Source organism: Podarcis gaigeae (genome assembly GCF_964106915.1).
Source record: "Podarcis gaigeae genome assembly, chromosome: 17".
Lineage (NCBI taxonomy): Eukaryota > Metazoa > Chordata > Lepidosauria > Squamata > Lacertidae > Podarcis > Podarcis gaigeae.
In genome coordinates, this window is record NC_139694.1 from 33,455,966 (window position 1) to 33,461,965 (window position 6,000).

Consider the following 6,000-nt stretch of genomic DNA (forward strand, 5'->3'; position numbering starts at 1 on the left):
ACAGGGCAGGTGCCACTACCAAGAAGGCCCTCAGAGCTGGACCTCAGTGTCTGGGTTGAATGATGGGGGTGGAGACGCTCCTTCAGGTATACGGGTCCGAGGCTGTTTAGGGCTTTAAAGGTCAGCACCAACACTTTGAATTGTGCTTGGAAACATACTGGGAGCCAATGCAGGTCTTTCAGGACCAGTGTTATATGGTCTCGGCAGCCACTCCCAGTCACCAGTCTAGCTGCTGCATTCTGGATTAATTGTAGTTTCCAGGTAATCTTCAAAGGTAGCCACACATAGAGCACATTGCAATAGTCCAAGTGGCAGATAATCAGAGCATGCCTCACTCTGGTGAGACAGTTTGTGGGCAGGCAGGGTATCAGCCAGCGTACCAGATGGAGCTGGTAGACAGCTGCCCTGGACACAGAATTGACCTGCACCTCCATGGAGAGCCGTGAGTCCAAAATGAATCCCAGGCTGCATACTTTAAAACTGTCTTGCCCAAAAATGGCAACTATACATTCTGTTTTGGTGACTGTAAACTTGGTTTAAGGAGCCATTAGGCACCTAGCTTATATATCTGAATTTCTAACACTGGAGCCACGTACATGTGACATCTGTTTTGCAGTTTATATAATGGCCTGTTTCACACCTAATGCTAAACCACAGTTTTAGGTTACAAGGATGGGGTGAACCAAGCCTAGGACTTGCTTACTAACCCCTCCCCCAGCACGACTGCAAGATTGGAAGCTTCCATGGTATAGCATTACATATGAATTACAAACTGTAGTTAATGTCAACTACGGCTAGTAAAAACAAGCAGCTTGATAAATCATGGTTTGATGTTGGCTTGTTTCATCTAAGAAGTTAAGACTAACTGCAATATTTCTGGGTTTGGATGTCACAAGCTACAGTTAGTCCAAAATGGGAGCAAATGCTTTTAGTGCCTCTTCACAGCTGCACTGGAGAAGGGAAGCAAACACAAGGCTCGCTTCTCATAAAGCTAAACCAATGAATCAGTGCTATGGATGAATGAATTCAGTATTATTATGTATTATTTCTGAGCCCCAATTATCTCAGCCAGGCAAATATTTCAATTTTCTGCAGAATTCTGCCAAAAAAAGAGGAGTGAAAGAGTGGTTGGGCTGTTGACAAAGAAAACATTTCAAAAAGGTAATGGGTTAACTGTGACCCTTGGGTAAAGTGGCAAGGAGAGACACTGAAGGAGCAAAGGAAATGGTGTGGGTGGGTTGGTGAATGGCACAAGCAATAATAGAAATGCAATTTCCCCAACTAAAGCAGGGTGGGAAAGAGCAGTGAGCATGTGGGAGAGGCTGAAAGGAAAAGGGCACTGTCTGTGAGGAGAGTCCGGAGTAATGAGAAGAATGCTCATGGTTCAGAAGGGGAGAACATCTGTGAAGAGAGAAGGAGGTAGAGCTCAATTTCCTAGGTTCCTTGAGAAAATGCTGGATGTGTCAATGGCTGGCTCCAGAAGGTGGCCAGACTAAGCAAATGCTGTAGCTGAGTAAGGGGCCTGTCATACCTATCATGCTGTCATGAAAAGAACAACAGCACGAACTTCCCTTTTGCCCCACTGTGCAGTGGAAAATAGCCTAGCTTACTGGTCCCCTGCACAGAACAAGGACTTTGGCAGGGCAAAGAAGGGCATTCTCATGACATGCTGGATGTCCAGAGAGACTGAAAACAGCATCAGTCCGTCAAAATCAAAGCGCAAGACAGAGAAAGTGACAGATAGTCAGACAAATTCACACACTGTATAAACATACTGAGTACTTTGCAATTTGCAATGGACTCTGGAATGGAGAACTTACTTTGAGCAGCACTTCTAGGAATATTAAATCAGGATGAGGGAGGCTTATGCTATTTCTTTCTTTCTTTTTTAAATGAAGTTTTTCACAATAAAATAAGACAACAGCTTAAAAGGAAACAAGAAGAAAAAAGAGAACAGGAAAAGATACCTCTAAGAACCTCCACAGAGAGATTCCACTGCCTTGATGACATTCCTATTTTATTCAAGGCTTCCAGAAAAACCAAAGGACAGAGGGGACTGGAGGAGAGTAAACAAGGGGCAAGCAAGCCATAAAGGGAGAAGAATAAAAGAAGAGGAATATGCAAAGTGAAGAGAACTAGGAGGGCAGGACAGAAAAAACCTCCATCCCTAGCTGGCTATAGGAGCCTGGAGATGGATCACCCATTTATTTAATAAATTTATTTACCATTCTCTCTCTCTCTCTCTCTCTCACACACACACACACACAAAAGATTCAGGGCATAAAACAATCAATAAAAATACTAAATATCTTGTCCAATACCTTAAAAAATTGTGGGAAAAACATGAGAAAATACTGCTATTGTACAAGAAACCACAAGGAATAATGAAGTAGTAGCATTAGGGGTAGCTAGAGAAAAGGTTATGTTGGAGGGATGCATCTGCCAGCCCTTGGGAATAAGGAGGAGTATGAAGAAGGTAGCTAGAGGCTTGATATAGTGCACAACAGGGTCAGGAAAGAGTCCTGTAAGGTCTCTACTTTAAGCAGCAAAACTAAAATTCTCATGTTCCTCTTATTCTTGTTATGTATAAGGGTATATGCATGCAGGTCCTCTTAACAGTTACAGCATAAATGAAAGGTGTTTCAACCAATCCTGAATATGCACACTTGTTTAAGGGCTGGATCAGACCAAGGCACACTAGTCCAACACAATTCACAGCAATCCCAGCAACCAGATGATACTGGGTGATCCATTAGAAATTGGCTATTCTTCTACTCTGAATAAACAGTGATGCTACAGAGACCTGCTGATGGTAAGTGGAGGAGCAAGTGATGGGCCTTCTCAGTGACTGCTCAGACTTTGGAACTCCCTCTCTAGAGAAGTTAGACTGGCTCCCTTCTTGCTGTACTTTTGCAAGCAGGTGAAGACTTTCTTGTTCCAACAGGCTTTCTGGAACTTCTTTTAATGAAAGGGCTGGTGCTGTGGTGCTTTTATTGTAATTATCTGTATGTTTTTAATAGATCATATATCGAGAGAGAGCTTTATAGATATAGTTTAATTCTATTACGGTTTAATTGTCTTTTTAATTATTAGGACAGCTGCAAATTCCTGCATTGCGGGTGGGTGGACTAGACGACCCTCAGGGTCCCTTCCAACTCTAAATTTCTATGGTTCTATCGTTTCCCCCTATGTTATCTGTAAGCTGCCTTGAGTCCCTGTCAGGGAAAAAGGCAGGGTACAAATAAATAACAACAAGAAGAGTAAGTACTGTCCCTGGGGATGTTGGCTTGAAGCAGGAGGCACTGGATTATAGAAGTGGAAGCAAGAATGGCAAGTGAAGGTGCTGGGCTGGTGGGTGAGGGGGGAATAATACTGGGCTGCTGGTGGCCAATATTGGGCCCATTAGAACTGGTTTTCGGTTGTGTATGGCTGGTTTTAATATAATATATAATATCAACATAATAGAATTTTTATTCTACTTTAGGCTGCTACATAGTATAATATAAATCATACCTATCAACTATTATTCTGAAATGTTAACGTAACACATAAATGTTGCTAATACTGTACCAGTGGGGGAGAACTGACCATCAATGCATTCACAATACATTATTTATTCCAAACCGGTTGCAAATCCATCCACATGCATTTCTCTGGGGGGGGGGGGCACGGATTTTTAACAGTTACCTATTACAGCTCTGGGGAAGTCGACGGGTTTAAGCGAGTCAAGCGCGGACAATATGTAGATGTGATAAGAAGTGAATGAATGAATGAATGGATGGATGGATTTAAAAACCTGGATGGCTGGAAACTGCCCCAGATTCTCATCCTGAATTTTTTTTTTTTAAAGGACGTTAACTACATCTATGAAACAACACGCCAAAATCGATGCTGAGATTGGGGTGCAAAATGCTGGGAAGGGGTCCTTTCGGGTGGGGGGAACATGAAGAAAGGAAGGATGCTGCGGGTGGGAGTGTGCGAGGAGGAGGCGGGGACGCGGGCGCACGCCTTTATCCGCTTACCCTCAATTCCGCCGACCCCCCCGCCCCCACCCCCGCGGCAGGTGAGGCGAAATAACGGCGCCCCCCCACTCCGACCACACACGACGCTCCGAAGGTCATCCTCCCCCCCCCCCTCGTTCACACGGCTGTACATTTCTTTCATCCATTCATCCATCCATCCACGCGCGTGCGCGGTCAACCCTCCCTCAGCCCCCACATTCCCCCCCCACCGACCCGACCCCACCCCTTACCGTGCCGGCCCCCGCCAGCCGGGCGGCCCGGTATCTCTAAGAGCGGGCGAGGTGGGGTGTGTGGAGGCGAACAAAGGAGGAGCTGGAGCCGCCGCTACCGCCGCGCGTGTGAAAGAAAGATGCTCTCGCTCCCCTCCCCCACCGCCCCTCTGCCGCGCGTCCCCGACTGAGGGAGCGCTAACCAAGAAGGCGCTCGGCCGCGCTCGCTCACCCAACAGGCAGAACAGGTTTCTCGCCCGCGTGCGTGCGCGCGCGCGCGCTCCCATTGGGACACGCGCGTGCTCCCTCTCGGCAGAACCGGCCTTCTCTTTTCTTCCAAGCCAATGGGAAGAGAGCTCTCTCCGCATGGCAAAGCCAATCAGGGGAAGAGGGAAAAAGTGCCCCCCTTCAGTCGCCGGCTGGCCAATAGGGAGACGTCGCATTGTTGTGTTCCCGCCCTGGGGCCCCTCCTCCAGTTGAATAAGGACTAGAGAGCGTCGGCGTAGCGGAGCGGGGGTGGGTGGGAGGGATACAAGGGACAGCTTTGGCATCGTATCACAGCTGAGCATCTTTCGGAAGGCGGGCTTTCTGACTGGGGGGAAACCCCGCCCCTTCATGCCAGCTTCAGCCAATGTAAGCGGCGGAAGGAGAAGGTTTCGCGCTCCTTTGTCAGAGGGAGGGGAGAGGCAAGGCGAAGCGACGGGCGCGCGCTTCTCCAGAGCGAGTGGCGCGCGGGGCTCTTTCTTCCCTTCCCCCAACACGCGCACAGTAGCCGGCGTCGGCTTGATGGTGCGCGTGCGCAATAGTGCCGCCACTGCGGCTGAGATTGTTTGAGGCGGGGGGAGGGGGGGAGTATGTTTTCCCACGTTCTCCTTTAGCTCCTCTACACATGTCACATTATTTTCAAGCACACGTAAACCCCGTGAGAAGCAACAGGGCGGCTTTACACACAAACACACACAGGAGAAGGGGTGGGGGAGGCGCTTTTAAATATTTAGTTTTTTTGTTTAGCAGTATTTTAGCCTACAAAAAAAAAAGAGCAGCCCACAAAAAGCAGTTTCATTTCATCATTCCATTAAAATTGATGTGCCATTTGATAAATTAAAATCTACACTATAAAATAGTTAAAACACTAAAAAAAAAACCACAACATTTATAAAGCACATGTTTAGGCTTGCCCAAACAAGAATGGTTTTTTAAATTATTATTATTATTATTATTACTATTAGCGCAGCTCTCCCACGGCTTGCGGATAGCTTCCTGAAGCCTGGAGAGTGAGAGAGGTCGGTGCGCACCGACCCCTCTCGCTCTCCAGGCTTCAGCGAAAGCCTGCATTCGCCCCATAGGACGCACATACATTTCTCCTTCATTTTTGGAGGGGGGAAAGTGCGTCCTATAGGGCGGAAAATACGGTAGGTACCGCTCCAGCGGGAAGGTAAACGGCACTTCCATGCGCTGCTCTGGCTCACCAGGAGCGGCTTAGTCATGCTGGCCACATGACCCGCAAGCTGTACACTGGTTCCCTTGGCCATTGAAGCAAGATGAGCACCGCAACCCCAGAGTCGGTCACGACTGGACCTAATAGTCAGGGTTCCCTTTACCTTTAAAGTGCTACTGGAAGGAATTATTTTATTTTGCATTTCTATACCGCCTTATATTTTAAATAAAAATAGCAGGCACCAGAAAAGCATACTGCTGTGAACCACCCCCCGTGAAGGGCGGTATACAAATTTAATAAATAGTGGTAATACTGTTAAGGTATTACCTGC

At 47.2% G+C, this 6,000-nt stretch overlaps 1 protein-coding gene across 11 annotated transcripts in view; it reads right to left on the reverse strand.

Moving 5' to 3' along the window:
- SMARCA4 (SWI/SNF related BAF chromatin remodeling complex subunit ATPase 4) overlaps positions 1 to 4,553 on the reverse strand; it is a 61,203-nt gene extending 56,650 nt beyond the window's left edge. For 10 of the 11 annotated variants that reach the window (XM_083718273.1, XM_083718272.1, XM_083718271.1 and 7 more), the window contains exon 1: positions 4,253 to 4,553. The gene's annotated coding sequence lies outside the window, so the exon portion shown is untranslated. The remainder of the gene's footprint in view (positions 1 to 4,252) is intronic. The other variant, XM_083718266.1, reaches the window with a different exon arrangement.
- Between the last annotated feature and the right edge of the window lie 1,447 nt (positions 4,554 to 6,000).